At 42.0% G+C, this 17,406-nt stretch overlaps 1 protein-coding gene across 5 annotated transcripts in view; it reads right to left on the bottom strand.

Annotated features, from left to right (window-relative positions):
- Window positions 1-17,406, bottom strand: part of PALLD (palladin, cytoskeletal associated protein) — a 388,152-nt gene that overhangs the window by 111,453 nt on the left and 259,293 nt on the right. The window contains exon 1 of one of the 5 annotated variants that reach the window (XM_049864823.1): window positions 2,902-3,020. The exons of the other annotated variants lie outside the window; for them this stretch is intronic. The gene's annotated coding sequence lies outside the window, so the exon portion shown is untranslated. Of the gene's footprint in view, window positions 1-2,901; window positions 3,021-17,406 lie in introns of those variants that run through there. 5 annotated transcript variants of the gene reach the window in all.

The raw sequence follows: 17,406 nt of genomic DNA, 5'->3' as shown, positions 1-17,406 counted from the left end.
GTGTATATTTAGCACCTACTTCTTCTATTTACTTAAAAAAGGTTATTTTGTAAGACTTTATTAATAGGGTCACTATGAATCGAAATTGACTCGATGGCAATGGGTTTGGTTTTTTTGGGTTTTAGGCAGTTTAGAAGACAGTGAACTTTGAATTTATCTGGATCTTCAAAAATAAGTGCAGAAAAAGTACAATACATTATGATATGAAATTGTTTATGTGGAAATAATTTTTAAAAAGACAAGGCAATGTCTAAAACATATTTTTGCAGTTCCTGATGACTGTGAAAGAAATCTGCAAAGTGGGGAAAAAAACAGCAACAAAAAAATGTTTTGACATTAATAATCATTTGAACAAATGAATAATTTTCCTCTTGAAATAATGACGTTATTAGCACCTTGAACAGTTTGAGTGCCTTGATAATTTCCAGGAAATACTTTATATTTCATCTTCAGTTGCTTCTGATATAGTAGAGTATAAGATTTACTGTAATCTAGGGAAAACGATATTTTGGGGAAAAAAAGGTTTAACTACTTCTAAAAGTAGTACAATGAACACAGTTCCAGAGTAAAAGGTTAAAAGCACTATTTTTAGGTTGAAGAAGATGACACAGTGAAGTTCTCAAGATCAACCATCATGCACTGTGTTAAGTGGCATTCAACTTTTATTGTTAACTTAGAAAGTCATATACGTCAACTAAAAACTCTACTGAGAGTCCGTAAGGACATACTGAAGCATACCAAGACTAGCTGGTATGCTTATAAACAGGACCACTGCTGTTTGGAAACCCTGGTGGCGTAATCGTTAAGAATTATGTCTGCTAACCAAAAGGTCAGCAATTCAAAGCCACCAGGCACGCCCTAGAAACCCTATGGGGCAGTTCTACTCTGTCCTACAGGAATCAACTCGAGGGCAACAGGTTTTTTTTTTTTTTTTTTTTAATCTATTGCGTACTAAGTTGCTGTCTTCACCTGGGATGGACTAGGCATGTAGCCACTACATCATTTCAGGCAGGTGAGCTACTGTACCATACCAGCTGTCAGAATTTTATGATTCATGGATTTCAACCACTACAAAAATAGAGCTACACATTGTTCAACCACCTCCTCAGGCTCTTTGCTCAGAGCGTTAAGATTTCACGTAGCCAAAGAGATGGCTAGGATATTGCCACGTTCTGCTATTCATTACACATGTCCAGTTACTTACAAATGGATGTTACTCATAAATGGGCAACCCACGACCCCCCTTGTTCTAAAGACAAAAAAGTAGAAGGATCAGTAACAAATAAACCATAGAAATGAGTTGGAAATTTGTTGATTATCCAGCTCTTGCTTATTTATCATACATTTATTGTTCAAGGATGCACTTGGCTACCTACCACTCCTTAAGTTATAATAAGTCTTAGAATTACTCCATGTGTGCATAGGACTAAACACACTTCATAGTAGTTCCTATATCAATCAATACAAACAGACTCGGAAAAAATAAAATTCACCCAAATACTCTTATGCCTAAATCAAACCCTAACAGATCTTGAGGAGAAAAAAATTCTTTTTCCTTGGGGACGCAAAAAGAGGAGAAAGCTGCTGCCAAAATCCCTGGACAGTGAGCTGGCAAATTCTTCCTTAGATAGGGGCAGTTATTGAGGCAGTTCTGACAGGAGTCTTTTGCAACTCAAACCAAGAAATTGCCCTGGAAGCCAGAACTTGCAGTTTCCAAAGTCCATAAGACTTGGCCTGCAGAACAGAGAGTGGGGGAGGGGGTTACGAGTAGCTTTTCAAATTTTGATTACCCAGGAATCACCCAAGCCTCTGAAACTTGGGTCTGTTGGTCTCTGCCTTTCTCAGGCTAGTTCCCACTGTGATTGCATACCTCAAAATGCAAATCCAGCTATCGGGAGGCTCCTAGAGACCCTGAGTCTGAGAAATGCAAACTTTTCTTGGTGTCTCGCCTGAAGACCAGTGACCGGGCTTGGCTTGTCCAGGCCTGCTAGGAGTGGAAGATCAGGCTCAGCTAGGAAAGGAGAAATCTGCCCCACCGCCTTCCCAGCGCGCCCCCTTCAGCCCCCAGCGCCGGAGCAAACGTTGAAAGAATCTGGACTCGAGTGACAAAACTCTTCTTTCGGGGCAGACCCTCCCCCAGTTTTAAGTAAAGCAAAAGGGCGGGAAGCCCCCCACGCCTGGGTCCGACCCCGAGATTGCGCTCCAGGTTTCTGTGCACATCAGCCCCGGCAGGGCGAGCCTGACCGCCAGCAGAATCCTGCCTGGTTGGCTCGGCCCGGTTCCGTCCCGGGGCCCGCGCCCGGCGCCGCGGTTAACAAAGCTCGGCTGCAGCCGGGAGCGCGGAGGCGGCGCTGCGGGCCACACGCCACCAGCAAGCCGGGAAGACGCGCCTGGCTGCCCGGCGGCGCAGCCCCGCCGTTACGAGCACACTGTCTCTGAATGGAGCCCAGGTGGAAGGAGCCCTCCTCCAGCGAGGATGGGACTGGGGTGGGGCAGAGGCGGAGGGCCCGCCTCGGCTCAGAGGGTCCCCTGCTGCCCCCCAGCTGCCCCCGGTCAGCCCCTGGAGACTTCGGCCAGCCCCACTTTCTCTGCCCTTCCGCGCCAGCTCTGACCCCTCGCCGAGTGGGGACACGAGATGGGCCGAGGGGCGGGATCCGAGAAGTCAGAGAGGGAGCGCTCAACGTGACAGCTAAGTATCCTCTCCAGCCCTGACCGTTAAGGGGATGCAAAAAGGCCCGTTTGGAGCTCAGCTTTCGGCGGTTCGTGCCCGCTCGCAGCGGCGCGTGGGACCGGCGGCCGGGGGGCACTCCGCTCCTCGCTCCTGCGCGCCGTCCGGCCCGCACCCCGATTCCCTTTAATGCATACATTCCTACCAGCAAAGGGGCCGGCGGCGGCACCTACCTCGGGTCTCCCGGCCGCGCCCCGGCTGCTCCCTGCTTCCCGCGGGCTGCGGCGCCGGGCAGGTACCGCGCTATATACCGCGCCGGGCCGCACGGGGACTCGGTGAGCCTCCCGGCGCTTCTGCCTGCCGCCCTTCAAAATAAGAGTCCGGCGGGGCCTGGAAGGCCAGCCCCAGCCGGGCGGGCAGGGGGCGTGGCCGGGCGGACAGGGGGCGTGGTCGGGCGACAGGGGCGTGGCCCGGCGGACACGGGGCATGGCCGGGCGCGGGAAGCTGCCGCACGCTTGGGAGGTCTCCCGCCCCTCCTCCTAGCCGCGGCCTTTGCACCTCTGGTCTCAAGCGCCTTCCGGGGGCAACCAAGTTATAAACGGGGCTTTCCTGGAACTTCCAAGAATTGATAAACGCAAAGAACTTTTACTTTTTTTCCTCTTTCTAGACACATAAGAGGCGTACGCTGCAGGTTAGGATGATTGTCCCCCACTTGTTAGTTGTTCCCGCTTGAGAGGCTGAAGAGAAGGCTCCCGTAAAGCCGACTCCAGGTCAGCGTTCTGGGAGAAAGGAACGAAAGCTGGCGGCCGGCGGAATGGAAACAGCCCTGAGGGAATGCAGCTGAGGGGGGGAGGGGTGGCGAGGGGAAGTCGCGCCCCGAGGCGCTGCCCGAGCTCGACGCGCGCGGGCGCTGCCAGATACCGCGCAGGTGCGGCGCAAACGTGCAGCGCTGAAACCCAACCGCACCAATAATCATGTGGGTTTTTTTTTTTTAAGGAACGTAAAGGGCAACTCCTAGATTCCCATTTGTCGGTCTACTGCCCTGAGTAACTGAATTCAGCAGCCCCTGAGGGTAAGACGTGCAAGCGCTCTGATTTAGCAACATTTTAGGAACGCGATTCCTAGCCTATCCCGTGCTCCTCTTCTGTCATAAACTGCTGGAGGGCCTGAGTCACTTGTTTTAACCTACTTCCTGGGGATTTCCTTAGAAGTGTCTGAAATGAGGAAATGGACTCAAGTATTTCAGAATCCTAACCCACTGTAAAATTTGTGACTTACTCTGGGTTTAAGCCTAAATCCAGATCACCAACTTCGCCTTTCACCGGTTTAGCTAAGGACACTCCTTGCTCTGTGTGCAATCCTCTAGCAGTTGGGTTAGTTCACTGTATTAAGTTATTTCTGTCCTGTTTCTCCTGCCAGTGTGTGCGTGTTCCCTGACAACTGGGACCCAATCTCATTTGTTTTCTTTTACACACAATAGGCTGTCAAAATGAATGATAACGCCGAACATTTATTGACTGTCTATTGTTGTGCCAGGACCTTTATTGTAAAATGGCACCAAGTCAAGTCCAATAAGTGCCAGTGGGCGGCTACTTGAAATGGCCCAGTAAACTTTATCATTATCTTCATTATTAATACCAAGCAACAGATTTCTAAGTTCACAGCCCTGACCCAGATACTGTCCTCTACTTTCTCTCTCTCTGCCTCTCCCAGAGAAATATCTGTATTGAATTTTTAGATAAAGATGATGTCTAAAATATTCCAATGTTAAACATCTCATAACATGGATGAATCTGGAAGGCATTATGCTGAGTGAAATTGGTTGCAAAAGGACAAATATTTTATGAGACCACTAAGAACACAAGAAAAGGTTTATAACACAGAAGAAAAAATTCTTTGATGGTTAAGAGGGTGGGGAGGGAGGAAAAGGAGAGGGGTATTTGCTAATGAGATAGTAGAGAAGAATTATCTTTGGTAAAGGGAAGGACAACACACAATACAGGGGAGGTCAGCACAACTGGACTAATCCAAAAGCTAAGAAGTTTCCTGAATACAACCAAACACTTCGAGGGACAGAGTAACAGAGGCAGGGGTCTGGGGACCACAGTTTCAGGGGACATCTAGGTCAATTGGCATAACAAAGTGTCTTAAGAAAACGCTCTGCATCCCACTTTGATGACTGGAGTCTGGGGTCTTAGAAGCTAGCAAGTGGCCATCTAAGGTACATCAGTTCGTCTCCACCCACCTGGAGCAAAGGAGAATGAAGAACACCAAAGACACAAGGTAATTATGAGCCCAAGAGACAGAAAGGGCCACATAAACCTGAGACTCCATCAGCCTGAGACCAGAAGAACTAGATGGTACCCAGCTACCACCAATGACTCCCCGGACAGGGAACACAACAGAGAATCCCTGATGGAGCAGGAGAAAAGCAGGATGCAGACCTCAAATTCTCATCAAAAGACAAGACTTAATGGTCTGACTGAGACTGGAGGGACCCCAGAGGTCATGGACCCCGAACCCTGTTAGCCCAAAACTAAAACCATTCTCAAAGCCAATTCTTCAGACAAAGATTAGACTGGAGTATAAGACATAAAATGATACTGGTGAGGAGTGTGCTTCTTAGCTCAAGTAGACACATGAGACTATGTGGGCAGCTCCTGTCTGGAAGTGAAATGAAAAGCCAGAGGGGGCCAGGGGGTGGTTGAATGGCCTTGGGAAATACAGGGTGCAAAGGAGGAGTGTGGTGTCACATTGTAGGGAGAGCAACTAGGGTCACATAACAATGTGTGTGTAAGCTTTTGTATGAGAAACTGATGTGAACTGTAAACTTTCACTTAAAGCACACACACATGCACACACACAAAATTCCAACATTAAATCAAAGGTGAATGTCTCCCTGTAATTCTAACCCCCAGAGAAAAACTGTTAACAGCTTGCAGTATACTCTTGGAGATTTTCTATGTGTATTTTAATGCATCTTTTAAAACATAAATTAGATCATTTACATAGAATTCCACAATCTACTTTTTTAACCTAACAATATAATGTAGTCATGTTTCCAATTTTTAATGACTGCATTGGATTTCCTTGTATGGATGTACTGACATTTATATAAAAACTCCTTTACTGATGGGCGTTTATATTTTTTCCCCATTTTTCTGTAATTATAAACTTTGCTGCAGTAGACATCTTAGTATGTATGCTTATTCTCTGAATCCTTTGGCACCGACTCTTAAAAATGGAATTGCTGGATCAAAAATAATGTGGGATTAAAACTTGGATAAACATTAAGATTTCTCTTTAGAGTAGTTACATCAGTTTCAACTCCCATTTCTCCCAAAACCTTACGAGGCATTATCGTCTTTTTTCATTTTTGACAGGGTGATAGGTAAAAACAAAATCCAATATGTCATTGTCTACTTTGTCTTTCTTTGAATTTTAGGCTATTCCTGTGCTAAATGACCATTTAAACCAAAAAACCAAACCCATTGCCATCGAGTTGATTTCGACTCATAGAGACCCTACAGGACAAAGTAGAACTGCCCCCATAGGGTTTCCAAGGAACTGGCTGGTGGATTTGAACTGCCAACCTTTTGGTTAGCAGCCGAGTTCTCAAACACTGTGCCACCAGGGCTCCAGTAGGCCAAGCAATGACATCACTGTGGCCATTACGGAGTTTTCTCTAAGGCTGCAGTATGACACTGAAGAAGGTGCTAAAATGGAAGTTAGGGCTTAGTTGTCTGAGCCACTAACTGTGGAACTCTGGAGCTTTCTTATTTTCATGGTTAACTTTGATGAATTTTAAAGTTATAGTTCTTAAGTTTTGTGACTTTATGATTTAGGAGTCCATTTTCAACTTAAGTGCAGAAAGAATAAAATATATAAGCGTTAGTGTTCGCTCACGTACATGGAAGGGTGTGTAGCGTGGAATAAATTGGTGGGGTTGGCTGCCTGAGAGAAACATCTCCAACCCCTTTACCCTCAAGAGGCAGCAGAAGAAGGATGGCCCATCAGATCTGACATTTCTGTGTCCACCTTATTCCTACTACAAGTGTTGAAAAAAGAAGCATGCATGGGACCAGTTTTCATTTTTCAGAGCTCAGATCCAAGAGGATTTAAGGCACTGACACAAATCACTAAATATTTTACTGTTTCCAACTTTTTAAAGCTTTTATGCATGAAGTGTGGGAGTTGTGGATACCTCTTAGCCATCACCATGGCCAAGTCCCAGAACTGCTAACATTAGTATCAGCTGAACTGCTGATAAGAATTTTTGCCACGTTTGAAAAGGAACACTCCATTCTTTTCTGCACATTGAAGAATCTGATCAACAACCTTCCCTTTAGATTGCTTTTTTCTTCTTCTCCCTCAGCTAAAATGTAGAGTTCCACGGTTTTAAGGGAAATGGAAGGGGTGGAGAACAAAAACGTAATCAACTCTCAAAACACAAGGAGCTGCACTTGTGGGATTCCCTCTGGCCTTGCTGGAAGGGTTTGGCAGAGGCTCTGCTTTAGGACTTCCACCTTCTGCTTCATGTCGAGCGGCTCTGCCTCATAGACCTATGGCTTCAAATTTGCAAATCTGAATTTGAAACGAAGCAATTTGCTCAATTTTCTACTTGTTTGGGAAGGAGGGTTAATTGGGATGAAGATAATTCTTGGAATCATTCCTTTATTCTCCTTTTCGTATTCCCTCTCACAAATGAAGAGTGAAACATTGGTGGTTAAAAGCTAGAAACCAACAACAACCAAAAAGAATTGGAATTCACTGAACAGAAGATCTTGGCAGCGAAGACAAATCACAGATTATATATAACTGCTGGTAGGTACCACACACCACCCAGCCTACAAATGTTCGGCATAAATAATAATCTTTTATAAAGTATATAGGATTAAGCAAATCGATAAAATGTCTTCTCATCAAAAGTCCATCAGAAGAGCCACCACAGGTCTACATTGCCAGCCATGCTTTTCTAACATAAAAATTAAAACCAAAACCTATATTTTCATTCCTTTTATTTACATGTAGCGGTAAAAGTATACTTTCAGACATCTTGCTTACAATAATACTTTATGAAAATGATAAAATCTTGAGATCTTAGAAGATTCTTGGATTTTGGGTTGGCACGTTTTCTACAAGAAGGCTTTTGCTGTGTATTAAAAACAAATGAATGTCTTCCATTGGCCAAGATAACTTTCTGGACCTTTGGTTTGTACTTAACTTTTTGTTATGAGCAGGATTACAGGATAAAAGAAAAAGAAATGGGACTGTTTGTACTTGTGTAAATGTGACTAAACCCCAAACTTCACGGTGAAAGGTGTTGTATACAAAAATGTTCTGATACCGATTCAGCATCAGAATTTATTTTCATTCACTTCTGGTGCTTTGGTATTTTTAAAAACGTGTTGATTTAGTTCTTGCTGTATTTTAAAAAGGTACAAAACCTTGGCTGAAAGGCCTATCTCTTCTATTATAGATACCACTGCTTCAAGAACTCCCAAATACATTCTACAAACAGCAACAAGACTAGGAATATAGTAGAGCCATTATAGATTTTAACTGATATTTGTTCTCATATTATTTCTGGGAAAATGTTTCTGAGAGTAACCCCAGTAAAAAAAAAAAAAAAAAAAATCAGCTTTTACTCTATTCTTTTTAAAATAAGCACCTTTTACAAATCTTGGACAACCTCAAATCTGGACTCTAATTAGTTGCAGCATTTTGTATGAAACACAGTATTTTCCATATCAACAACCACCAAATTATTTTAACAAAAGCAAGGAATCTTTGAAAAAAACAAAAAAACTGAGTCTTTCAAAGGGACTAAGCCTCATACATTATTTGATCATGGTACCGGCTATCAGGGGAGGAGAGAAAGGGCAAATCTCCAAGGACAATTCATACTTGCAACATAAAAACAAATTAATGTATTCCATTGGCCACGGTAACTTTCTGGACCTTTGGTTTGTACCCGATTTTTTAATTTTATTTATTTTTATTAAGAACAAGTGTAGAGGATAAGAGAAAAAGAAATGGGACTGTTTGTACTTATATGTGACTAGAATTCCAAACCCATACCCATTGCCGTTGAGTCGATTCTGACTCATAGTGACCCTATAGGACAGAGTAGAACTGCCCCACAGGGTTTCCAAGACGGTAATCTTTACGGATGCAGACTGCCACATCTTTCTCCCTCAGAGGGGATGGTGGGTTTGAACTACCAACCTTCGGCTAGCAGCCGAGCATATAACCACTCTGCCACCAAAGCTCTTTGACTAGAATCCAGGGGACATAAAATTCTGCATGAGAGGGAACATGACAGCCAGCAGGTCTGAAGTTGTGGGATGTAAAGAAAGATCACGAAATTGTAAATAAAAGAACAGACTGAGTCTGTGAGAGCAAAGCAAGCTTTTGAACTCCAGAACAAACCCCAGATGAATCACAAAATCAAGGGTAAGAGGAGTGGAAGAGTAAAGGGGTGTCTTGAAAACAGTCTAGGCTTGGAAGGTGGGCGGCCAACCAAAGGCTGTTTCCCTGAGCTTTGTTTTCTCATCTGTAAACTGGAGGTAAAGGTATTGACCTTGGGCTGCTGTTGAGAAGATAAAGTAAAATGATGTCTGTGTATCATGTACATGGTAGAGGGTAGGTAGCTGGTAGAGGTTTTCTTACCCTTTTAATGTCTATGTTTATATCCTTATTATATCTCAGGGATTTTTACAAAACGTAGTTTTTAGTTAGCAAACGGAGCAAAAGATAATAACATGGACTTTATTACGCCAGACCCTTCACATGCATTCTCCCGTAATCTGCTCACCACCCATGAGGACGTATTGCTCTTGCCATCATTCCCCTTCATGGAAGAGGACAGTGAGCACAGAGCGGTTAGGTAACTTATCTAAGGTTACAGAGCTGATAAGTGGAGGAACAGGGATTGTCAATGGTTAATTCCAGGGTCCAAATATTCTTTGTAATAGTCACTCCAGGGAATATAAATTTGGAATGAAAAGTACATATTTACATAAATTCCATTACCAACCCCAGGGCACTAAGACATCCATTTAGTGAATCGGTCATCTATCATGGCAGAGTTTCATTGTGCACAATAATGTCTGACCTGAAATAGTTAAGGCAGCTTCGACACATGTCCTGTTTGATCCACAGAGGAATCTGACTCATGACTGAGTATCCTTTTCCAAATCAAATGAGTTATGCTGGCTCTAGTGGAATCATCCACAGATTCCATGTAGATTACTGAAGGGCCATAGTTAAAAGTAGAAATTTGTCCTTTTATGTGACTCTCCTGAGTAAACAGTGAAATACTATAACCTTGTGACTTCATCCTGTGTCAGAAAAACCTAAAGCCGTGTTTTATAAATATAGTGATTGACCATAGACAAATCCATCATCATCAGTTTTTACATTTTATATTAATCCTAAAGGCAATTCACCAAGTTAGAGGTGAGATAACACCTCACTTCCTTAGTTGATTCTCTTAATATTATTACCTCTGGTGATACCATAGCAAGGAATTGTGTGTTTGCAATTCACATAGATTCCTTTGGATGCTTTGAAAACACACAGATCAGCCATCATTGCCCATCGTCCCTCTGAGAAGCACAGGAAGCCAAACTACCTCGGTAATGGAGCTGCAATGGGTATTACAGTGCCTTTCTCAGAATGATTTAAACGCAGAGGAAACCATGGATTCAAACAGGGTACAGAGAGGGGACCGCGTTACAGGAAGGAGGGAATCGGACCTACTTTCCCTAATTTGGATAAACTAGTCATCTTTGAAAGCTTCCCTCTACCAAGCAAGCATCCTAAACTCGAACGCCCATTCTCCTAGACTGATAAACTGATCCTCGGAGTAAAATCAATGGGTTTATGTTCTCTGAAACACTTTATTTTTCTCCTCAGGAAAATATGTGGTGATTTGCTTGGGTGCTGCAATTCGTGGTTTTTCAACAGAGATCCAACTGCTAGGAGAATTGTTGAGATTATTTTACAGCCTATGTCTCCGCCAAAATACGATGTAGAAACTCAGACTCCAAATTGGAAAGGGAATGAGATGAGAGGAAGACTAGGGAGAAATCAAAGATTCTGAATGAATTTTCTTTAAAAATGGAAATTTAATGGTTGCATATTAAATTGGAAAATTCCCTGAATGTAGACCCTAAGACTCATAAGAAATATTTGATAACATCAGTATATTGAAAAAAATAATTAATCTGATATATTACTTCTATGATTGGCAATTAAAAGAATCAACTTCCTAATATTGATGCTGCCTGCTGTGGGCCCATGTAACGAGTTATAGTAGGCCATAGCTGATCTAATGAAGTACTAGATTTTCAAGAAAAAAAAAAAATCAAGATTTTTACCTAAGATTTCCATTAGGTATAAAGAATACTTCCATTGTTCCAAAGAGTTAAGATCAATATTCTTATAAAAGTAAATCACATTTGCTTATTTATTTTTAGAAACTTTAGAGTTAACTGATTTTTGAGAAAATTTGGTCAGTTTATGGAATTATATCAAGAAACAGTTTAAATTAAACTTTGTTTTAATCTGCTATGTTCAAAGAAACCAATTAAAACCAAACCTACTGCTATCAAGTCGATTCTGACTCATAGCAACCCTATAGGACGGAGTAGAACTGCCCCATAGGGTTTCCAGGGCTGTAAATCTCTACAGAAGACTGCCACACCATCCTCCTTACAAGTGGCTGGTAGGCTGGAACTGCTGACCTTTCGGTTGGCAGCAGAGCACTTAATCACTGTGCCACCAGGACTGCTTCTAAGAAACTCCCAAAAAACTCACTGCTGTCAAGTCGATTCCCACTAATAGCAACCCCATAGGACAAAGTAGAACTGTCCCATAGGGCTTCCAAGGAGTGGCTGGTGGATTCAAACTGCCAACTTTCTGGTTAGTAGCTGAGCTCTTAACCACTGCACCACCAGGAAGTGTTTTCAAATGGCCATGTCTTTTATAATATTTACTGAATTTTAATGAAATGTAGTATGTGAATAGAATTCAAAGAAAAGACTGAGGGAGGTCCAGAGTTCAGAGCACCAGTTTGTTTTTTTTTTTTAATTGCTGCAAAATTATGTATAATACAACACTTGCCAGTTCAACCCTTTCCATATGGAGCACCAGTTTTAGAAGCAAAATTTCAGATCCAAGTTGACAAAGTAAGATTCAGGAAGTAAAGCTTTCAGTGAAAGAAAAATAAAGGCAGCAATCATAACTGAACTTAAGTCCTGCTGCCTTAAAACCCAGCCCTCTGCAAACCATTATCTCAGTTTTTATAAAAGGCCTTATTAGAGGTTTAATTTATTGGCAGACCAGTAGATACACGTCCCACAATAGTGCTGCATTTAGTTCATTAGTATACAGGTGGTGACGGTATTATTCTCTCTTCACTTGGTGGGCGGTACAGGTAGAGCCATGACATAACCTTGGCGTCACTGTTCCATTGTTTGTTTGCCCGCTGCATGACACTTCATGTAACCTTGTGTTCTGGCAATGGGTAAACTGGTCTGACAAACAAAAACTATCCTCCGGAGCTGACCCCGTTTTAGAGAACAAAGGTACAGTCTTTCAGCAACAGAGATTCAGTTTGGATTTGGTCACCTGCCTGGTGGTCATCTTACGATGGTCAAAGGCCCTACAGGAGCACCCCTAGCAGAGGGTGACAGCTGGGGGTGCCCACTGGATTTTCGAGGCCACGTGGTGTCAGGGAAATAGCTACCCATTGCTCAGAGAAACGCAAAAGAAAAAACAAAACAAAAAAACAGAAGAAAGAAGTTCAAGAGGGAAGAGCAACGTTCTTTGTTACAATGAAGATAAAATTATATGAGGCTGGTTGTGGTTTATGGAATTCTTTTGTCCGTAATCTTTGGCAGGACTCGTTTATCCACTTGGTACCGTAGGTACAGTGTCTAGGGTCCACGATCTTTTTTAACTTTTTTATTGTTGTAAAAATATATACAACACAACATTTGGCCATTCAACATTTTTCAGGTGTACAATTTCGTGATATCAATTACACTAATAATGTGTATCCATCACCCATAATTATTGCCAAATTTCACATCGTCACAAACAGAAACTTACTGCTTCCTAAACAAGACTCCCCTTTTCTGTGTCCCTCCCGCCCCTGGTAACCACTAACACACTTTCAACCCACAATACTTTTAAGGACTCACAGAAATATTTCAATTTTTTTAAATCAGAGAAAAAATGAATAGAATAATGATAAATAGATTAATCTATTGATTTAATGCATATAATAAAAAATAACAAATCCATCCTGGATTATATTCATCTCTATACCAAGGCAATGGAAACCACAGTGGTGTAGTGGTTAAGCGCTACAGCTGCTAACCAAAGGGTTGGCAGTTTGAATCCACCAGGTGCTCCTTGGAAACGCTATAGGACAGTTCTACTCTCTCCTGTAGGGTTACTATGAGTTGGAATCAACTCAACGGCAACGAGTTTGGTTTTTGGTTTATATCAAGGCAATCATAAAGTATGATATAAAATTTTTTTTTCTTAATAGAAGAAGGGATTTATAAAGGCAAAGGTGCCCAGGGAAGGTGGGAACGTCATAACACAATGCTCATGTTTGGTATCTGATGTTTGCCTAAGCCCTTACCACTGTCCTTTCATGAGGGATAAAGACAAGCTACGCCACCCATTCTCTATTCACTGTTGTATTCTACATGAACCTAGGCCAGTAGGTGTCACGAGTTTATATAAGAAGAAAACCTGGTCCCGTATTCTGAAGTTCTTTATAATCTCAGCGAGGAGACAACATCAGCTGTTAACAACAGGTGCTTTGCATGCAGTTGTTCGTTCATTTGGACCTTGCTTTTAGGAGCTAATTACTCATAACTCCCTTGTGCACAAACGGCACATCTGGGAAAATAAAACTGCCTAGTGAAAGTGAATTACTAGAGCATAGGTGAAGCACAATAGTCGATTCATTCGGATACCCTGAAAATGCTTAACAATAATCCCTGAAGCACAGAAAAGCTGGTCGTCTACGTGTCTGCAGAACGAGTTTCCATCAGGGCAAAGGGTGCAATATGGGAATATCTGCTTCCAATGAAGTGTTCAGGCCCTGACACTTCCCTGGTCACCACTCTTTCATTTATTTACACAGCTACCTCTCCCGGGACCTCCTATTGATCCCAGCGGCATGCTACTCCTTCTGCAAAATGCTCTACTTTTCACTTAACTTCCTAAAGATTGCAATTTCAGTTTCAACTTGTTAGTGGGAAAAGGGCACTTCTGCTACAAAAAAAAAAAAAAAAAAAGCTCTACTGAGTAAAATAGTTTCTAAGCTTGGTTCATTATTGTCACAAAATATTCAGATTTTAAATAGAACAAAAGATCTCAGGTCCTGAGCCCTTTTGTAAATGAGGTCTGTAGGCAAAAGTCTCTTATCTCATGGTCTCCTCATCTGTTCAGTGGAAGGCTGGATGGAGTGATCTCTGAGGTTCTCTTCAGCTGAATGGCTCTATAATCATGCCTAAGGCTCCCCCTGACCTTGGTGTAGACTTCCGTGGCAACTCTAAATGGGTGTTGGGGTATTGCAGAGAAATGATCTATGAAAATCCATTGAGAGGTGAGAAGAAAATATATTAAATTTCCCTTTATACTTATATTCATCCTACTCTTTAATTTTTTTCAATCTTTGTGTATGTTTTTCAATATACATCATACATGCTTGGGATTTATGTATATAAATAACACACACTTACACACATACATGCATACACCAAATATTTTACTAAAGAGGTTGAATGGCCAAAAACTAAAACGTGTGGCAAAGAATGAGGCAGAGGGTGGGACAGGGGCCAAGGGGTTCAGGCAGAGGCAGAGCACACCTGGGAAATACAAACATGAAGGATCAACTGTTTTAATAAAACCAAACATTTAACAAGTCACTCTTCTTCTTCCTATGGTTTGAGAAAGGTGTCTGTTAGCAATAAGGTGAATAAAAAGGCTTTGTGAAAATGTTAGCACTGCCATGATCAGAAGGAGCCATTGTTTTCATTTCCTTCTCTAACTGTTCCCAAAGTCATTAAGAATGAAGGACATGAACACTGCTGCTTTTAGAAATAACTCAATCTCTGAAAAGGAGTGTGCTGCATTAAACGTTAACAAAGTCGAACACCCAAATGTTGACATTCCATAACTTAAAAAAGAAAGAAAGAAAGAAGGGAGTCTTGTAATCAGTGTTTGCCCTGGAGTGTTATGGTGCAGTAAGTTCACAGTTTGTCACTGTGAAAAATAGCCCTGGATACAGAGATGCAACTAAATATTCACAGCAATTGAGGACTTGAGAGAGCAACAGTCAAGAGTCTGCCCCATCCCCACCTCCACCCCACCAGTAAATTACAGAGTTGATTTTATGGGTGTAGTTTTATGTCTGCTATGTTCGGAGCTTGGATGTTGTGGACAAGCGGAGCATTTGACTAACCAAATCTTTTTTTTTTCTACTGGTGTGGTAAGACCCATATTGTTGTTAGGTGCCACTGAGTCAGTTCCAACTCACAGCAGCAACCCTATAGGACAGAGTAGAACCGCCCTGTAGGGTTTCCAAAGATTTGAACTGCCAACCTTTTGGTTAGTAGCCAAGCTCTTAATCACTATCCCACCAGGGCTCCGGCAAGGCCCATAACCAAAGAAAATACAGAGATATTCATTACCCGGCAACTTTTATAGAGTTACTTGACCATAACATTGTAGGAAAAACATTGACTACAAGACTCCCTAATTACTTTTTTTTTTTTTAAGTTATGGGATGTCAACATTGGGACTTAATCACTAAAAATCTTTAGATTCCTTCACTGACATTATATATAATATTTCACAATTTATATGTCTTCCCCTGATTTTTATTTATGCAGATCATGTTTGGATCCATCTCTATAATTATTAACCTGAAACATTTAAACTGACAAATTACTACTTGAATACCTGGCTTTTTCAAGCTCATAATTTTATTTTCTCAGCAAAAGTGGAAGTTCTTCCTCATACCTTGGATCATTTCCAAGGGAATTGATGGTCATCTCCCTAGGATCCATTGTGTATGCTCAAAAGCTTTCAGAGAACGCTACTCGTGTTTAAGAACTCATGTTTGGATCTGAATCCCAACCTTGCCACTTGTTAGCTGTATGACTTTGGGTACATAATTTAACCTCTCTGTGGCTTAGTTTCCTCTTCTGTGAAATGGGAACAATAAAACTACACACCTCACGGGATTGCTGTGAGGATTAAATAAGATATTGTAAAGCACTTAACTTAAGTGCTCATGGTATTGCTGCAATAAATTTGAGTGAGTTTGATTGCTGTTATTGAGGAATAAGATCCCTGTTATCAAGGGGTCTATATTATTATTTTTATTTGCTATGCTTATTAAAAAAAGGTCTACAATTTTCCTTTATCATTTGATTTTTTTAAATGTAAATTATAGTTTTCTAGTAAATTTCTTGAACACATTATTTATTGTTATTTTAAATTCTGTGTCTGATAATGCCAACATCTGGGTTACCTGTGGGTCTATCTCTAGTGCCTGTTTTTTCTCTTGGTCCCATCTCTCTGTAAGTCTGGCAATTTGTGATTAAATGAGACACTGTGTATGAAAACTTGTAGAGACTTTGGATGAGTCTTTAGTAAGCAGTTAAATTAAGAGGCATAATACATTAACCCAGTGAGGTGTGGGCTTTTTTCAAGGCTAGGTTTTAGTGTTTGTATGGCCTGGTCTATTTCAGTCTTTATAAGGCCTAATTTAGTCCTTCAGCAGTCTCAAGTGAAAACCAAAGCCATTATTTCACTTTTTAAAAAAAATTTATTTATTGTGCTTTAGATCAAAGTCAGGTCAGTGTCTCATACAAAAAGCCATACACACCTGGCTGTGCACTCCCAGCTGCTTTCCCCGTAATGAGACAGCACATTCCTTCTCTCCACCCTGTATTCCCTGTGTCCATTCAACCAGCTCCTGTCCCCCTCTTCGTTCTCGTCTCACCACTAGACAGGAGTCAGCCACATAGTCTCATGTGTCCACTTGAGCCACGAAGTTCACTCCTCACAAACATCATTGTCTATCTTAGAGTCCAGGCTAATCCGGGTCTGTAGAGTTGGTTTCAAGAATGGTTCCAATCTTGGACTATCAAAGGGTCTTGGGACCATGACCATCAGGGTCCCTTCAGTCTCAGACAGACCATTAAGCCTGGCCTTTTTATGAGAATTTAAGATCTGCATCCCACTGTACTCCTGGTCCATCAAGAATTCTCTGTTGTGTTCCCTATCAGGGCAGTGATCAGTGGTAGCCAGGCACCAACTAGTTCTTCTGGTCTCAGGCTGATGGAGTCTCTGGTTTATGTGGCCCTTTCTGTCTCTTGGGCTCATATTTACCTGGAGTCTTTGGTGGTCTTCATTCTCCTTTGCTCCATGTGGATTGAGACCAATTTATGCATCCTAGATGGCCTCTTGGAAATCCTGGTGGCGTAGTGGTTAAGTGCTATGGCTGCTAACCAAAGGGTCGGCAGTTCGAATTCTCCAGGTGCTCCTTGGAAACTCTATGGGGCAGTTCTACTCTATCCTATAGAGCCGCTATGAGTCGGAATCGACTTGACAGCACTGGGAACTGGGAGATGGCCGCTTGCTAGCATTTAAGAAGGGAGTCTATATTATAAATAACTAGGTGAGGCAAACTGTTAAGG

The sequence above is a fragment of the Elephas maximus genome, chromosome 21 (assembly GCF_024166365.1).
Source record: "Elephas maximus indicus isolate mEleMax1 chromosome 21, mEleMax1 primary haplotype, whole genome shotgun sequence".
In the NCBI taxonomy this organism is placed as follows: Eukaryota; Metazoa; Chordata; class Mammalia; order Proboscidea; family Elephantidae; genus Elephas; species Elephas maximus.
This window is presented reverse-complemented; position numbering and strand designations above follow the sequence as displayed.